The sequence below is a fragment of the Delphinapterus leucas genome, chromosome 10 (assembly GCF_059928025.1).
Source record: "Delphinapterus leucas isolate spDelLeu-1000000601 "Yukka" chromosome 10, BTC_Dleu_Yukka2, whole genome shotgun sequence".
NCBI classification, from domain to species: Eukaryota; Metazoa; Chordata; class Mammalia; order Artiodactyla; family Monodontidae; genus Delphinapterus; species Delphinapterus leucas.
In genome coordinates, this window is record NC_143138.1 from 8,107,964 (window position 1) to 8,127,564 (window position 19,601).

The following is a 19,601-nucleotide window of genomic DNA, read 5'->3' on the forward strand; positions in this document are numbered from 1 at the left end:
ATATGTGATATGTAGTATTCTACTCAGCCATAAAAAAAGAACAAAATTTTGCCATTTGCAGCAACATGAATAGACTTGGAGGGCATTATGCTAAGTCAGTCAGACAGAGAAAGAGAAATACTGTATGATATCACTTACATGTGGAATCTAAAAAATACAACAAACTAGTGAATATAACAAAGAAGCTCACTCACAGATGTGGAGAACAAACTAGTGGTTACCAGTAGAGAGAGGGAAGGGGAGGGGCAATATAGGGGTAGAGGATTAAGAGATACAAACGGTTATATATAAAATAAGCTACAAGGATAAATTGTACAACATGGGGAATATAGTCAATATTTTATAATAACTATAAATGGAGTGTAGCCTTTAAAATTGTGAGTCACTATATTGTACACCTGTAGCTTATGTGATATTGTACATCAACTATACTTCAATTTAAAAATGTCTTTTATATCTTACTTTCAGTTTAACCGTTTCTGGAGATCTTCATTTCTTTGTGTGGAGCCTACTTTCCGTCTAGCATATATTCCTCTGCCTACAGAGTTTCCTTGACCTTTTCTTGTGGTATAGATGCTCCGGTAATAAATTCTCTGTTTCTGTTTGCTTCACATTTATGTGGGATTTTAAATACTTTACCTGAGGTAAATATGTGTCTAAAGATGAATGCCATCGATCCATGTTTTTTCCTGTAAGCACATCAAGGAGTGACATCTATTCCCCTCCCCTTAAACCTGGGCTCGTCTTATGACTCTCAGAACGAAGTAATCAGAAATAATCATGTACCCATTCTGAGTCTAGCCAGCCTATAAGAGGATTGGCAGCTTCTGCATTTGCTTGGAGAAGTCAGCCACCTGGGTATACAGAAGCTCCAGCCTACTACTGAATTATGAGACCCCATGTGAAGAGAAAAAAGCCACATAGGGGAACACCAAGCACCAGATGTGTAAGCGAAGCCCTCTTGGACCTTCCGTCCCAGTCCAGCTACCTGCTAAATGAAGTTGAGAGAGTGACCTCAGCTGATTCGACACAGAGCAAATTCCCTTATCCCTTTCCAGATTCCAAACCCCATCACATGGTGAGAACAAGTGGGAGGTTTAGTCCGTTTTAAAGATGTTTTTACTTTCCCCACAGAAGATACACCCCCTTGTTGTTTGCACCCAGATAGAACTCTTCCCCCTCCACTGATATGCCACTGAATAAGAGTGAAAAAACTTGAAATTGCATAGCTCTAGTTCTCCTACTTTCTAGTAATTCCAGATAATGAGGTGTCCACTAGCTGATTGCTTGGACCAGCAACAGTAATTTTTCTATGTACATTCAACTATCAATTTCATTAAATATAGTTTACACCTCCTCTGCAACTACACTTGCCAAGACTTCAGATATTCAGGATCTACTCTTCAGTTGGGAAAAAAATCTTGCACTTTTTCCTTCATTCAAATGTTAAAATGCGTTGTGGCAGAAGAGAGAAAAGATTGTTTTAGCCTTTGTTGAAATCGAGTCATTGCTCTTCGGCCGCAAGCCTTTGTGTACACGGAGGCCCGAGCATTGTGTCTGGACTCGTGAGCTGAGACTCTCTCCTGAGATGGAATCAGAAGCCCGCCCTTCAGCCTCGGGAGAAAACAAAACTGGCTGCGATAATGTGTCCTTGAATGTGACTGTCTAGGAATTTTCACTGTTTCTATTTATTTTCTTTAGCTTCCTCTCAAGGTTTCAAGAGAAAGCTCCCCATTATCAGTGTGAAGAAGCACATAAGCATACATGCCTCACCCACTTGCATCCTTTCTACCAAGTAACGGAAATGTCTTCCTCAAGCTATAGCTGGTAGATAGAGTAACAGAGAGAAAGATGACTTCCTGAAATACGTACAAAAATGAAATACCCGCTATCAGGCAGTCTTGATTAAGGCTACGAAAGATCCAGTCATTGTACTTCGGATGGAATAAATAAGGGTTTTGATTTTTGGACGCTTGTTTGTCTTGCTACTGACCACTGTTTATCATTATTCACGTCCACCTACGCCCCCAGTTGCTGTGAGCCCTGGCTTCAGGTAGCCGAGTATGTTTCAGGACTCACTCTAGCCTGGAGAGCCTTGCTGACTTGCTGAGAGTCACACCCCCTCTTTTGCCCAGGTTGTGCCCACGTCCAGTGAGTGGTCACGTGTGACCAGAAAGGCCCAGTTCCCTCGACCTAATTCAGGATGACTCTAAAGGGCTATCCCACCCCCGGAGCCCCTATAGGACCCAATGAGTCCTTTCCCTATGGCCTCATCCTGCTTCCTTCCCTCCCTCACAGATGTCGATCCCAAGAGCTCTCCCAGGAAATTTTCTCCATCTTCTGTTTCCCAAGGGGAAACTGACCCATGACAAATATATTCAGGTAGCTGAATATTTATGGAAAACTAATTTCAAATGAGTGGAATTTCCATGTACCCACTACCCAGCTTCAGTTATCAACTAACAGCCAATTTCATTTCACCTAAACCTTCATTTGCTTCCTCCAGTCCCACCCTAGCTTATTTTGAAGCAAATCCCAGAAATACTAAATTATAATCTGTGAATGTATCTCTAAAAGATGACTCTTCTTTTTAAAAACTGTAACTGCAATACCATTGTCACATCTTAAAAAATGAACAGTAATTCCTTAATACCAACAAAGCCAGCGTTCAGTTAGTGTCCATCATATAAGGTCCCCTAAATTGTAACTGATTGATGCATCTTTGAATTTTCTTTTGGTCTATAGATTTTCTTTCTAGCCCTCATCAGTTTTTTTTTAAATATATATTTTTAAATTTATTTATTTATTATTTTTGGCTGTGTTGGGTCTTCGTTGCTGTGCGCAGGCTTTCTCTAGTTGCGGCGAGCGGGGGCTACTCTTCGTTGCGGTGCAAGGGCTTCTCATTGCGGTGGCTTCTCTTGCTGCGGAGCACGGGCTCTACGCGTGAGGGCTTCAGTAGTTGCGGCATGCGGGCTCAGTAGTTTCGGCTCGCGAAACTAGAGCGCAAGCTCAGAAGTTGTGGCACACAGGCTTAGTTGCTCTGCGACATGTGGCATCTTCCCGGACCAGGGCTCAAACCCGTGTCCCCTGCATTGGCAGGCGGATTCTTAACCACTGCGCCACCAGGGAAGCCCCCTCATCAGTTTTTAAACAGTATACTTTTTGACGTTTAGGATTACCATGCTTGGAGTCACAAGAGCTTGTGGTCACGCTTATGATACTAACAATGGCTTCCTTTTACGGCCTTTTTATGAGCCAGGCGCTGTGGCAAGTGCTTTGCATATATTATTTCATTTAATCCTTAAAGCAATCTGGCAAGTTAGGTATTATCAGCCCCCATTTACAGAGGGAAAGCTGAGGGTTAGAGAGATGAAGTAATTTGCCTGGGGACGCACAGTTAATAAGAAACAGCTGAGATCCCAAACCACATTATTCTGATTCCAAAGTCCATGTTCTTAACCTCTAGGCTATACTGCCTGGGGTTTTAAATGTATTAGGAGAAACCAATGCCACTCTGATTGTGGGCTTTATTATTCTTCGATTTCTTAGGTTGACAAAGGAAATTGACCAGCATAAAATGTCCATGTAGTTGATCTAAACCAACAGACATGTATTGAGTACCTTCCATGTACACAGAACTGGGTAGGAGCTGGGTGGAATCAACAGATAAACAACATTTGATCCCTGCCTTCCAAATGCTCCCAATCCAGAGGCTGGTGTGAAGGGAGGGAGACAGATACACAGGCAGATGCAACGCAAAGGGGACCTTGGTGTGTGCTCTCAAAGAGCTACCGATGAAAAGTAATGCGGAACAGAGAAGAAGAATTCTAAATTGAAAAAGCTTTTGGAGAGCATGGGAGCTGCAAGGCTCTTGAATGGAGAGTAGGATATTAGGTTTAAGATAAAGTTTAGGTGCACGGGGAGTGAAGATGACGAGCATTACAGTGTAATGCCACATCCTGATGACATTTATTTGGGGCTGCTGTTTCCCCCTGTTGATTTTATGGAAATACACACAGCGCCCCTCCAGCTTCTCTACAACTCAGCACCTTGCACTACAGGTGGATGGGAACTAACTCCAGGCAGGATCCAGGTTGAGGTGGCAATAGTAGGGGTGTATTGACCATCCATATTAGCTGCCGACGATCTCTTTGCTGGTCCCTTTAAAAAAGCCCAGATTGTCTTTGGATTACTAGTGGCCATGGTCCCTGTGACCCTTGTTGCCACTTACCTCATCAGCCTGCTTCTGACCTAAAGCATCCTTGGGCTTTGTTGAGGTCAGGCAACTTGCCAGCTCAACGTTGGCAGGAGAGCCTCAGTGCCCGAGATAACCAGCTTTGTGCCTCTCTGATTACAACCTGATTACAACCCTGGATTGTTCTTGGTGAGGTATGACAGCTATCACTGCCAGAGGCGGTCAGACCCGGTGCTTAGTGGCAGATCCACCTGAGATTCCTTCTAGGTCTGTTCCATTAAGAAAGGAAGCTCTTCTTTCCAGGACTTGGAAGGACTACTTCATTTTACATCTTTATTAGAGAAATATGTTTCTCTGGCTTGACAAGGTTAAGCAAAAAGGGATTGCTGAGCACCAAATTTTTCATTTCTATTTTGAAAAGGCAACATGGAGGAAATTACCCTTGTATTTGATTTAATATTAAAAATTTCACATTTTAAAAACTTTGGTTCTTAAGACCTCCTATGCCCATATTCCACAAGACTAGCCCTTTTTACGTATATTTTCTATAGGAGCCTGACAACCAAGACTGAATAGGCAAATCTATTATTCAACTAAACAAACTTTTGCTAAGCTTCACTTAGCCGAAGTGCCGAATTTATATTTTAGCGCCCTCTGCTGGAGAAATTGCGTGCATTTCTGATAAATACAGATGATTCCGGCCAATGTGACCTTTTTGACTTGTGCTTTTCAAATATAGGTTCTGGAGGATGTATTATTTATAGTCTGTACTAAAAGAAGTTTCTCCTTTAAACAAATGCCTCTGACAAACTAACCAGCTACCAGTGGTATTTGTCTCCTGCAAATCCCATAGGGGGAAAAATATAAAGGTACATGGAGTCATTAATGTGTATATAATTTACACATTCACAAAGTAAAAATACACTTTGTGAAAATCAGAAATTTGTAATATTTAATTTTTGTCACTTAAATTACAATGTGTCTTGGGGCGGTCCTTTTTGGGTTGATCTTGTTTGGATCTCTTGGACCCAGTCTAACAGGAAGGGAGGTTTAGACTAGATCCATAGATATCAAAGTTTTTGTTTGAAATTCACAGTAAGAAATATATTTTAGGTTATGATCCTGTCCATAAATAAAATTTTCATAAATAAGACAATACCTTTACTCTGTGAAATGTACTCTAATATTTTTTTCAATTGCAATCCATCTAGAAAAAAATGCTTTTCACAATTCATGAATGCATGGTGACCTGAAGCTAGAAAAATCTGAACTCGAGGACCCTTTAAGCTTTTTTTCTTTTAATTTTTCATCGCTATTCATCAACAAAATGTCATGAGACGTTCAAGCGTGGGGCAGAGCTTAGACTTAGTACCTTTGTGGAAGGGGAGAGGCAGCAGGTGGAAAGGAGGGCCTGGAGTGTGGAGTTCTGGAGTTTGGAGGTAAGGCCCACAGTGAGTGTGTGTGTGTGTGTGGGGCTTAGGCCCAGTTGGAGGGGGTCTCTGAGGGGGTCTCCGAGGGTAGAGGTGGGGCCCTGGTGGCGGGCTATGGGTGGGGCTCGGGCTCTGTGCGGCAGGACGGAGGCTCCGAGGGCAGAGGATTAGGCCCGGGAGCCCAAGAGGCTCCCCTGTGCCCAAGTGGCCAGGGAGAGCACTGGCCACACTCCTTCCTGTTCCTCTGCCCCCCAAAGGGGTGGGTCCTGCTGCTGTAGGAACTCCTCCCCTCCCCCAAGTGGCCAGGGAGAGCACTGGCCACACTCCTTCCTGTTCCTCTGCCCCTAACCGGGGTGGGTCCTGCTGCTGTAGGAACTCCTCCCCCCCCCCAGCCACCCCTCAGGGGTGCCAGTCCCGGAGGTCCGGCCTTTACTTTTGCTCCCTCTTCCCTCCCTCCCACTCCCTTAGGACCCCCGCCGCTGGAGGGGGCCTCGGTGGGTAGAGGATCAGGGCCGGAATCTCAGCAGGTTCCCGGGGGCCCAAGTGGGCAGGGGAAACCTGGCCACGCTCCCTTTTGATCCTCTGCCCTCCCAATGATTCCCCAATTTCCCCCTTTGGGTGTGGGATCCCTTCCCCTCCCCCAGCCGCCCCTCAGGGGCTCCGGTCCTGTCCCGCCTCCACTTCTCCTCCCCCCTCACTCCCCCCACGTCCCATGTCCTACCCGGTCGCTGGGTGTCCTCGCGTCCCCTTAGGTGTCCGTGGTCCCCCACTGGTGACTGGTAGCTGCCCCACTGAGAGTAGAGGTGAATTCTGCATCCTCCTAGTATGCCATCTTGACTCTGCCCCCCTAAGTTACTTTATTTTTCTCCCAATCTACTACATAACTGCGTGATTGATTCTTAGAATTTTATGGAGGCAAGTGGAAGTATTTTTTTCCCCTGTAAGCACTTAACTCTCACTTAAACAGCCAGAAGAAGCATAGTGGTTAAGAGCGTGGACTTGGGGCTGACTGACCGGGTCTGCATCTGGTTCTCCCGTTACTAGTTATGTAACTTTGGTCTGGTTACTTAACCTCTTGTGCCTCAGCTTCCTCATCTATAAAATGGGAATAATAATAGTTCCTACCTAATAGCATTGAGGTGAAGATTAAATGAGTTCATACAGTAGATAAGCACAACAGGAGCGTTACTAGCTGCTGTTAGCCAGACTTCAACTAAGTGACAACGTAACATTCGAGCCTAACTTGACAAGTTCTTGATGATGTAGAAAAGTACTGTATTGATAAGTACCTTTAAAAGAGTGGCTTTAAAGTAGTGGCTTGAGCTACAATATTAAGTCCAATGAAAGTGTTTTTAATAGTCCCCAAAGGCATTTTGCCCTAGTCCTGATTCAGATAGACCTGCAATAACTGATTGAACTGATTAACATACGACAACTATACCAGGGGGAAAAATTCTAACAGAAATTAAAATTTTATACTAGAATACAAAGATCCAGCAAAATACCACATTTCCCTAGAAATGTAAGAATCAGGGCTTTATTGTTCAGACTGAAGGATGCAGACTTCATTCTTTGTATCATCAAGGAAAGCATGACATGATTTAGGAATTTCTTTTCTCTTAGAGAACTTTCCCCCCCTCTGTGATATTACCCAGTTTTTTGGCAGGCAGAAGAAATAAGCTAGGTTGGGCTGTTAAAGGAAAGAAACATGATAACTGTTATGGGCTAAATGATTGTGTTTCGTATGTTGAAACCCTAACTCCCAGTATCATGGTATTAGGAGATGGGTCCTTTGGAAGGTAATTAGGTCATGAGGGTAGAGCCCTCATCAGTGGGATTAGTGGCCTTGTAAAAGGGACCCCAGAGAGCTCTCTTTCTTTTTCTGCTATGTGAGGACAAAACAAGGGGGTGAACCAGGAAGTGTTTTTTCACCAGACACTGAATCTCTTGCTGCCTTGATCTTGGACTTCCCTGCCTCCAGACTATGGGAAATAAATGTTTGTTGTTTAAGCCACTCAGTCTCCTGTGTTTTTGTTATAGCAGCCCAAATGAACTAAGACCACATCCATTATAAATGTTCAACCTATTAAACTGTGAAAATAATAGTATAGCTATCTTTTACAGTTCTAAATTGTTTAGCCTTTCTTTAAAAACAAAAACTAGCTAATTAGCCTAAACAGCTACAACATAAACTTTTATACATATGGTCTAAAAGCAAATATTCTATCTTTCATGGGAATAATTAGACCAAGAAAGGAAATGAGTATCAGCCATGTGTGCCTTCCTGCTCATGACAAGCTGCTGCTGTCTGGGTAGATAAAAATCTATTGCTATAGTTAGCTGTTTAATTTGCCATAGGGAAACTGGCGTGTATTCAGTGCCTGTCATTGAACTAAACCACTTCTAAGACCTATACCATATTTATGTGGGTTTGCATGAGGTAAGGATGAGAACAGAGGACAGTGTATTTGGAACACAGATATTTTTCCAGGGCTTTTGCTGGCTACCCAGTGCTTAAGGCTCCATGCTTCCACTGCAGGGGTTGCGGGTTTGATCCTTGGTTGGGGAACTGAGACCCTGCAAGCTGCCGGGCACGGCCAAAAAAAAGATATTTTTCCAAATAAGGTCCAAAAGGAACTGTTGAATTCTTTCTTTTCCCTGGCTTCTCACAAAGAGCTGGTTAGTCACAAAGCTTGCCCTTCTTAGTGACGTCTCTTGAACCCCTCCTCTCCTATCCATCCCTCTGTCCTCCCCATGCCCTTGCCTATGCACTTCTTTTGCCCACGTCTGTATCCTCGAAGCCTCCTCTAGGTGGCCTTGAGACTTGTAAGTGAAGCAAAACTTCTCCTCTACTCTCTTAGGTCTCTGGCTGGGCCTAAGAATTAAATGGACATAAGACAGATGAACAGGAGAAAAAGCATACAAATCTTATTTAGTAATTTTTACATGTACATGGGAGCCTTCACAAGAGTAACAGAGACCCAAAGAAGCAGTTAAAGTCCAAGCTTATACACTAGGTTGGACAAACAGTAGTGAATTGTGAACACGTGACGAGACTAAGGGGTTTGAACTAGGGCAGTTAATCGTAGAGAAGTGGCTGGGAAGATAGGGGTTATCTTGACCAAGTTTTTTTGCATGGATTTCTCTCAGCCATGACTTCCTGTCTCCAGTGATGAGAAGGCTTTTTTCCTCTGGTACAGGGAGGGCACCTATCACCGGAGAATTTTATTTCCTGCTTTCAGGAAGAAAAAGGAAGGTCAAAGTGACCTTTTTACATGTGCTGTTTCTCAAGTGCCTTTAACTCAAAATATCAATATGCCAATGTGGCAGATTTTGGGGTGATGCACTCGGAACCCCTGTAAGACCTAAGGTTTTTCCAACAGATCTTCAACTCCACTGCTAGACCTCACTTTTTTTTTTTTCAAAGTTTCTTCTTTTTTTCAGGCCCAGTCTCTCTCTTTTTTTTTTTCCCATTAATTTATGCATTTGGAAGCAATTACTGAGAGACTAACATGTAAGTATCCACACGCAGGGAACACAAATGTCAGGGCCTTTGCCTTGAAAAAAAACAATTTAGTGGGAGAGACAGAAAAAATTGAGAGACTACTGAATGATGAATACATAATCAGTGTGAATACATGATCTAGGTATACCATAATAGAGAGGTTGATAAATCACCCCTGTGCAATAAAGATTTCACAGAAGCAATACATTCAAGGAGTTTTAAATAATAAGTTTGTCAGGAAGACAATTTTTCAACAAATGTGCATCATACTCAAAATCAGAAAAAAAGAGATAAAGAGTCATTATTTCAAGATCAAGCCCAATCTTTTAAAAATACTTTTCTGATCTCGTCATCCTCTCTTCTTAGACATTCCTCAATCCTTCAGCTTTCACCTTCCCAAATTTGTAGATGGCTACTTGAGCCCTGACTGCTCTCTTGAACAACTTCCAGCTACCCAGTGAGATCACTGCTGAACATCTTTATCCAGGTGTCCAACCACCACATCCAAATCCAGCAAGGCAGACGTTACCTTATTCCCCAAGTCAAAAATTTCTGTCCAGGGCCCTGACTTTCATTCAGTCACTTTAGGCTAATGATTTGGACGTTGTCATTGGTTCTTTCCACGTCCTCCTCAGCACAGACAACTCGTGTGTCTGTGTCCATCGTGCTCTCCCTACTGCCCTTCCTTTGTCACACCCTAGGTTCCGTTCTTGTGGCTTTTGGCCCAGGTGAGTGGAATATGCAATCTGATACACTGAGAACATAAAAAGACAATATGAGAAAGCACATATGTTTATTTTAAAAGGTAAAAATGTAAACTTTCGTAATATTCACTGGGATCCTCATTTGGTTCTTATGTTATATGGTCACATATCAAATAGAATAATAGGAAATATCCTGAGAGCATAGTCGGAGCCTCACTTTCCGAGTGTCTCTATGCATTGCTCTTTCCTTGCTATGACTTGTTTTTGATGGGCTTCATTTTGTAAAAGCAAGACTTTAAAATAATAGGCCATCATTACAATGGCCAGGCAAACCTTTTGTACCGCACATAAGTTTTCTGGTTCTCTCTTGGCAAAGATTGTAAAGACACGTTACGCATTTTTTTTTTTTTTCTCTTAAATGATGATGTCACAGCTTGGGTCCCTGGGAAGAAAATTCTGAGACAGAGCCTGCAGGACACTTAGGAGTGCAAGCCTCTGGTTTCCACAAGAGTAGAAGGAAGGGGAAGAAGGAAGCAGGACTGAGCAGAGGGCGAAGCTGAGCTGCATTGCAGGCAGAAGACCCCTCGGCTGGAATACTCCTTCTGAGTTGTCCTGAGTTGGGCTCAGACAGCCAGATCTTTATATTCCTGTGTGGGTCATTCCCTTGGATGGGGGTCGCCCCAGGCAATCCCTGAAGTGCCACCAGCACTTCCTACAGCCGAAGCCACTGTCCGACATCCGGGGAGGATGCTTATGGGTGGTGGATCACAGTGTCCACCTAGAGGACGACTATACAAAGTTTGCTGGACTTTTCTGCAGCAAAATGATGGAATGACTGTCCCGTAGTATGTAGCAGACAGTTTGGAAAAATAGCCACATTTAATCTGTTTCGTCAAAATAAATGTCTTAACAATAAACAAGAAAGTTGTTGCTTTTAAAAGAAACATCTTATAGAGAGAATATTTTGAAAACATGTCCACTGTTATACAACTAAATTGTCCAAAACTACACAATTCTGTCTCCTATCTGCACACAAACTTGGAACCAGAATTATTTCACTTGTTTAAAAATTTCCCACACAAAGAGTTCCCATGGATTTTTAACCTATTCATAAAAATAACAAAAATGCAACATCTTCCAATTAGTGTCCAAGAAAACTAACATCAAAAAGATGGTATTAATAATTTACTAGATGAAGATCAACACCAATCTTTGGGTAGTAAGTGGATGGGATTAAAAAATGTGTATCACAACCCAGAAAGCCAGTTGGAGATGCTCTGCTTTCATTTGGATCTCAGATGTTTTGAAGGATCTTTTGCAATTATGACAAACATTAAAATTAATTATGGGACTTCCCTAGTGGTCTAGTGGTTAAGACTCCGTGCTCCCACTGCAGGGGGCATGGGTTCAATCCCTGGTCAGGGAACCAAGATCCTGCATGCCATGAGGCCCGGCCCCGAAAAATAAATAATGTAAAATTAATTATTGAGATAAACCAAACAGGCTGTGGGGCTGCTGACTCTCAAAGTGTTCATCATTTTCAAAAGATTTTTTTTTTTTAAATGATGAAGACTGTATGGTAATTACTATGGGTTGAATTGTGTCCCAGGAAAAGTTGAAATCCTCATCTCCAGTACCTCAACACGAAGTTATCTGGAAATAGGGTTGTTGTAGATATAATTAGTTAAATTAATGACTGGTATTCTTATGAAAAGAGAAGGCAGAGATAGGATTTATGCTGCCACATAAATAAAAGCTGGAAGAGAATCCTCCCCTTGAAGCTTCAGAGGAGCCATGGCCCTGCCAACATTTTGACTTTGCATTTCTGACCTCCACGACTGTCAGAGAATGCATTTCAGTCATTTCAAGCTACCCAGTTTGTGATACTTCATTATAGCAGCTGTAGAAAACTAAAGTGTTGTTAAAACTTTTCCTACCGTTAAAAATAAAATTTAAAAAACTCAAATACTCTATTTCATCTCTATCTCATTTTTGTAAGCGAATAAATATGTATTAAAGGTGTGTGCTCAATTTTATTTTTAAAACTAAGAATGGCAAGCAATAAAAAAAAAATGTTTGCGTATGTGCTGGAAATTGTGTTTGAAAAGTTATTTGTAGAAATAATTTGAGGCCTTGGATGTTGAGTTTCTTAATTTGTTTCTGCCAGGCCTCAGGGCTGTAGTAATCCAGGATTCCCCTAATCCAATTTCAGGATTTGCGCTTTTCTGGGTCAGTAAGATCAGACAAAGCTGACCTAGCCTGCAGGTTTATTTTTCATTCCCTCCCTCTCCTGTGATGAAAACTTTTGGTGTGTCAGCCCCATGTGGCTGGTTGTCTCCCAGGGTCCTGAGCCCGAAGCCCCCAGAGCTTGGGAGGCACTTCTCAGCCTGCTCTTCAGACCTTCCAGTCCCTGCTCCCCGGCACCGTAAAAGAGCCCTAAATGCCGGGATCGCATTTCTGGATTTCCATTTCCAACGGCTTCCCTATATTGGAGCAATTATTCCTCATTATCTTCTTAGTTTTTTGACACTTAGATTTTTTTTTTAATGCAGATTTGCAGTTGTGTTCAGCCAGAGGGTCAGCCCCATTTACCTAGTCTATCATTACCAAAAGCACAATCAAAGAAAGTTTAGGGGCCACTATCCTAGACCGTGCCAATGATCTCTTAACATCTCCAATCTTTCTTCCTCCCCAATCTCTCCTCTCTGCCGCCAGATCAATATTTTTTAAACAACAGTTCCATCAAGTCATTTCTCTGCTTTAAAAAAAAAAAAAATCCTCACTGATGCCCTGTGTGATAGCTCTGTACTATGTCAACTTAGCTAGACCGGAATTTCACAGAATTTCCTTTTCTAAATGGTTCTGGATCAGTGCTGGCCAGCAGAGACACTTTGGATGCTATTTGGGAGGTAGAAATAAAGCAGCTGCCAATTTTTTTTTTTTTAATGTTTTTATGGCTGGTGGGAGGTGCCAGGCACATTGCCTCTGATCTGCAGGTAGATCCCACCTACTGTCATGGGAAGGGCTCAGCCACAGTTCCTCCATGTAGGGGGTTGAACGGTGGGTGTTGTCCCCTCCCCTCTCCTCCAATTCACATCCATCTAGACTCTCAGAATGTAACCTTATTTGGAAATAGGGTCTTTGCAAATGTAATTAGTTACATTAAGATGAGGTCCTACTAGGTCAGGGCGGGGCCCTAAATCCAATGACTGATGTCCTTATAAGAAGACTGATGTCCTTATAAGAAGGCCATGTGAAGACACAAAAATACAGACACATAAGGAAGAATGCCATGTGAAAACAGAGGCAGGGATTGGAGTGAAGTAGCTGTAAGGATTGCCAGCCACCACCAGAAGTGAGAAAGGAGTCTCCTCTAGAGCCTTCGGGGGGAGGATATCCCTGCCAGCACCTTGATTTCAGACGCGTAACCTCCATACCTGTAAGCAAGTACATTTCTGTTGTTCTGAGCCACTCAATTTGTGGTCATGGCAGCCCCAGGAAACGAATCCACTCCACCTCCTGGCAGATCTCCTCCTCCATTTTCTCCAAATCCTGGACTGAGTGCGTGTGTGGCTCCCTAGTGAAGGGCATCCGCTTCTCCTACACATCAAATACAGCATCAAGGCTGGAGGTGGGGAGAGGCAAACGTGGGCTCCAGTTAGTCTTTCCGGGCAACAGTTGTCTTTGTAGGTCCTAGTCTGCTCTTCCAAATTAAGTAAAAATGAATTGAATGAAACCAGTCCTGCTACCCAGTTCCTTCCATTATATTAGAATATATTAGGTTATTAAGATTATTAACTACCATTTATTGAAGACCTCCTAAGTGCAGGGCACGATGCTAAGTAAGCTCTTTACAGCATCTTATTAAATTCTCAAAACACCCCAACCTAAATATTCACCAATAAGAAAGTGCTTAAATAAGTTATAGCCCATTTCTATACATGATACAGAAATAAAAAAAGAATGAGACAGGGACTTCCCTGGTGGCACAGTGGTTAAGAATCCGCCTGCCGATTCAGGGGACATGGGTTCGAGCCCTGGTCTGGGAAGATGCCACATGCCATGGAGCAACTAAGCCCGTGCACCACAACTACTGAGCCTGCGCTCTAGAGCCCACAAGCCACAACTACTGAAGCCCGTGTGTCATAACTACTGAAGCCTGTGTACCACAACTACTGAAGCCCGTGTGCCTAGAGCCCCTGCTCCACAACAAGAGAAGCCACCACTCACTGCAACTAGAGAAGGCCCGTGGGCAGCAACGAAGACCCAACGCAGCCAAAAATGAATAAATTAAAAAAAAAAGAATGAGACAGTCTTACGGATATGGACACGGAACTACCTCCAAGACATATTGAGGGGGAAAGAAAATCAAGTGACAGAAAAATAGGCTCGGAATAACCCTGTTTATGGAAACAGTATGAAACAAAATATAATTAAACATTTCCTATGAACTCTTGGTCCTTCAGACTGTACTCCCAAATTTTCCTTTGCCTCTTCTCCTACTGTATTCCTGCCTCAGCCTCACACTTCAGCTACATTATGTGGTAGCTAAACTCGAGTGGGCATTCAATGCTATTGGATGAATGAATGAATTCCAATTTTCAAACATTTCCCCATCATCTTTATTGAGATATAATTGACCAATAAAAATTGTATATATTAAAAAAGCTCTCAAAACAACCCTGTGAAAAAGGGTTATTATTATGCCTCTTTTACAAATGTTTACAAATATTACAATGTTTACAAATGTAACAGCGGCTTGAACTCTTAGACGGATGAAGTAATTCAGCCAAGTCAGAATTCATACTGATGCCGAAAGCTCAGCCTCTGTACACCGGTGCCAAATCGAATCTCGGAGACAGTTTTGGGTGAAGTAGAAAAGAACAGCTTTGTTGCTTTGCCAGGCAGAGGGGGACACACTGGGCTCCTGCCCTCGAAAACTATGTGTCCCAACCCAGGAGGATGTGATAGAGGGTTTTACAGCAGTGGTTCGAGGCTGGGATCTCCAAGATTGCGGTGTGCAGGGCCTGTACCCCTATAGTCTCAGGTGGTCGTCTCCTCACCTTGATGAGCTTCTCTGGTCCCTTTAATCTCCCCTCAGGTGGTTTCTTGGCCACTCCTTCCTTGATTGGCAACTGTTGGAATCTGCCCTTTGGAACTCAGGGAAGGTCATGGAGGCTGGAGTCTGGCCTACAAGAAACGGGGTGGGGGGGGGACAAAAACGCCTCTGTGACCGGAAGCCCCACGGGGCCTCACTCGGTTTCAAAGCTAACACATTGTAAATCAACTATACTCTAAAAAAATTAATTTAAAAAAAGTAATAAGACATATGGAGGCCCAAATATCACCCTTATTAATAATAAAGACTAGGTCAGAGAACATATAATAACGGGAGAGCCAGTCTGGCCTGTTAACTAAACCCTAAGTTGAGACAATGCTGAACTAGGGTGCCCTCCCTATGCAGAAGGCAGCTCAGACCCTAGAGGAATGTGGGAGGAGCTGAGCTCAGCAAACCCAGTTTGTTTTTCCTAACTGCACCAATTAGATAAGTCACTTCTCCCCCTGACCAGGGACAGAAGGGATAAAAGGGTATGGAGAGACCAGACATATTACCGAGTACATAAATATAGTATGTATTTGTGTATATAAAATACTAAATGATAAAACAATCCAAGGACGATCACAAAGTAGTTACCTAATTATTTGCTAAATATATAGTTTACCCTAGTGTTTCTTGAGTCTGAGTTTTTATCAAAACCTGAAGGATGTTAAGTAATTACAGATGCTCTCTAACCCCTCCCTACCTTCAATATGCTTGGCATGAAACCAGGAATCTGATTTTAAAGCTTCCTGGGCGATTTCAGTATGCAGGTGTGGCTGAGAACCACTGACTTACAGGAGTTAGACAAGGGATCGGGAGTCTGGGAGGTCTCACTGAGGAGGAAATTGGACAGACACTGCAGGACAAGTACGACTGAGGTAGAAAGACAGCAGAGCACTCTGTACCGGGCAGAGGACAGTAAGCAGAGGACTCCAGAAATAACTGTGGCTCGAGGGTAAACTCAAGACCTTGTTCTTGAAAACCCTTATAAAATTTATCCCTGGAGAATGATCTATGCTAATACAGCAAATGACAAGACATCACAGCATGGCTTAGAGGAAAAGATCTTGGACTTTTGAGTTAGGAGACGTTGGTTCCTGGCTGTGTGACTTTGGCTCAGTCATGACATCCTTCACCCAGATATTTAAGGCTTGTTTGAAAATGTTGCAGGAAGGGACACCCCTTCCAGGGCCCGAGAGTGGGCTCTTGCCTGACACTTGGAAAAGAACTGTCTGAGGAGACACACGTACTGACAAAGCAAAAGACTTTATTGGGAAGGGGTGCCCGGGTGGAGAGCAGCAGGGTAAGGGAGCCCAGGGGAACTGCTCTGCCATGTGGCTCACAGTCTTGGGTTTTATGGTAACGGGGTTAGTTTCCGGGTTGTCTCTGGCCCGTCATTCGGACTCAGGGTCCTTCCTGGTGGCCTGAGCATCTCTCAGCCAAAATGGGTTCCAGCGTGAGGGGTTTCTGGGAGGTTGGCAGGACATATCTTCTCCGCCGCTCCTCTTTTGGCACCTCCCGAATTCTTCCAGGGGAGTTTTACAAGACCTACTATGGGCTGGCATGTCCTCCCGCCTTCCGGCCCCTCCCGAATTAGCTTCAGCAGCAGCACAGTCATTCTTTATCAGGACCTCCTGTCCTGAGACAACTCAGGCAGGCGGTTAACATCGTGCCTGGCCAAGGTGGGCGGTTTTGGTCAACGGTTCCCTAACATAAAGACTGGAGTTCTTAAAGCATTCTGGGAAGGTGGTTACACAGTCTTCCCCATTTCAGGAAATAGCACTGCCATTCACCTAGAAGCTCAGGTTACAAACCTGGGAGTCATGTTTTGATTTCTTTCCCTTACCTGTCCCCATGGCTAATCCATTGGCTCACCCTGATGATTTTTCTTCCAAAACATATCCCAAATCTCTCCACTTCTCACTTACTGCATTGTTCTCTTAAGATCATTAACTACTGAAACCTATTCAAGGGCAAGCATTGCAGCCAGGCTTAGATCACCAAATGGCTTAGACCAAAAATGGCTTCTCTTATGTCAAGAAAGCTATGCCTGGTTTTCTTTCTCTAGGGACTTACACTAGGTGATTCAAGATGTGCAGCTAGGGTTGAGAAACACTACCAAGGCTTAAAGGAACAGCAAAATTTGTTTGCTCCCTGTGGCTTTTGTAAGAACAAAAGAATGCAGAAACATAGGACTGTTATCAGGCAAGAGAAGTAACAATAGCAAAGATAATAAATCAGTTGTAAACTCCCAGTTCTGTTACAATGGTAAAGATTAGCCTAAAGCACTTTCTTGAGCTGTTTTGATGAATTTAAAGCCCCTCCAGTGCTCAACCACAAGATCAACTGGAGCCCAAAGGAGGATGAGGTTGACCTTTTCTGACCCTTGTGACTTCAGTCAACTAAAGCTTGTACTCTGTTGACCTTCCAAGCCCTTCGTGAATATGCATGTGACCTTAGTTTAAAACTTCCCCAATTTTGCTGTTCAGGAAGACACTGCTTTGGGAAAGACCCCCAGTGTTCTCCTTTCTTGCTGCAAGTAATAAATCCTTCCTTCTCCCGCTCATTGGCTTAGTTGTGTCTTTTGGCTCAATACCCACCACGAGGTGAATCCAGTTTTCGGGTAACAGCTTCTGCACTAGCTGCTCCTGTTACCTGGTACGCTCTTCCTCTAGATCTTTCCATGGCTGGATCCTTCTTGTCATTATTCAGGTCTCAGACTAAATGTCACTTTCTCAGGTAGGCTTTTCCGGATACCCCCACCCCCAACCTAAACTAACACTTCTATCGGACTTCCCTGGTGGCACAGTGGTTAAGAATCAGCTTGCCAATGCAGGGGGCACAGGTTTGAGCACTGGTCCTGGAAGATCCCACATGCCGTGGAGCAACTAAGCCCGTGTGCCACAACTACTGAGCCCGCGTGCCACAACTACTGAAGCCCGCATGCCTAGAGTCCATGCTCCGCAACAAGAGAAGCCACTGCAATGAGAAGTCTGCGCACCGCAATGAAGAGTAGCGCCCGCTCCCCACAACTAGAGAAAGCCGGTGCAGCAACGAAGACCCAATACAGCCAAAATAAATAAATAAACAAAATAACACCCCTATCTATAGCACATTGTCCTGCTTGTTTTCATTATAGAAATTAGCATTTCATGAGGTTTCCCTATTTAAGCTTATTGTCTGTGTCTTCCAACTCTAACATAAACACCTTGAGTGTAAACACATTTGTCTTATTCACTGCTGTATCCTCAGCACTTAGAACAGTGCATGGCATCTATTAGGTATTCAATATTTGTGAATGAAAGAGAAGATACAAAGGTTCAAGATAAATTCTTCCAGTTCTCTGTTCTTTTCAACTGTTTAACTGGATTTTAATAAAATGTGCTTTATTTATGCAATAGAATTGAACTATCTCTGAAAAAAGTGTCAACGGCTTTTTTTGTAAATGTATCATAATAGCACGAGATTCATTCTCTCTTCATAGGAGCCCTGAATTAAATCTTCTGCAAAGTCATCATCCCTTAATATATTTTGATATACAGTATTTGTTCATAATACTGCTGCTTAGGGAATACAGCTCACAGAATGGAGCAGCTGGGTATGGCCAGGGTCTATTTATTAAATCAAGGCATTGCTGCTCAGATTTTGTTTGCTTGTTTTTGGAGACAGAGTGTTACCCCAAAATTTTATTTGAGCCAAATTTGAGGATTATAACCCTCAAAAGGAAGAGCATCTCTGAACAATTATATAAGTTTTTTGAGACAGAGGGCTGTACATTAAATGACGTATTATTGACAGTTTACACAATCCAGATCTGAGCAGCATCGTGGTGGGTCATGTGATCCCTTACAAGCTCAAGAAGGAGTTGTCTTGTTGCAAGGAGAATGTTGCTCTTCATGGTAAAGTAGGCATTTCTGCTGATGGGGAAGGTTGGGCATAATGCAGATACACAGCGCACAGCAGTGGGGAGAGAGGAGGCCAGAGAGCAGAGAAAAACTTTTGTTTAAACTTTTCCTGTCTTGCCTTAAAACATTTCTTTCTTTTTTTTTTTTTTTTGCCACATCTAGTGGCACGCAGGATCCTAGTTCCCCGATCAGGGATCGAACCCATGTCCCCTGCGGGGGCACGCAGTCCTAACCACTGGGCCGCCAGGGAAGTCCCAATAAAATATGAATTTTATTTCACACTGGGTTGGCCTCTTCGTGGGTGTTGAGCCAAAAGACACAACCAAGCCAAAGAGCGGGAGTAGGAAGCATTTATTACTTGCAGCAAGGAAGGAGAACACTGGGGGTCTTTCCCAAAGCAGTGTCTTCCTGAACAGCAAAACTGGGGAAGTTTTTAGCTAAGGGTACATGCATATTCATGAAGGGGCTTGGGAGGTCGAGTCCAAGCTTTAGTTGGTTGAAGGCACAAGGGTCAGAAGAGGTCAACCTCATCCTCCCTTAAGCTCCAGTTGATCTGATGGTTGAGCACCCGAGGGCGTTTAAATTTTTCAAAACAGCTCAAGAAAGTGCTTCAGGCTAATCTTTACCATTGTAACAGAACTGGGAGTTTACAACTGATTTATTATCTTTGCTGTTGTTACTTCTCTCGCCTGGTAAGTCTTTTGTTCTTTTGTTCCCTTAAGATTATGACTGTTCTAGGGCAGGCAAGCATTGTGGCCAGG

The 19,601-nt window shown here is 43.3% G+C and overlaps 1 protein-coding gene across 1 annotated transcript in view; it reads right to left on the reverse strand.

Annotated features, from left to right (window-relative positions):
• Positions 1–19,601, reverse strand: part of ELOVL2 (ELOVL fatty acid elongase 2) — a 92,894-nt gene that overhangs the window by 72,150 nt on the left and 1,143 nt on the right. The window lies entirely within an intron of this gene.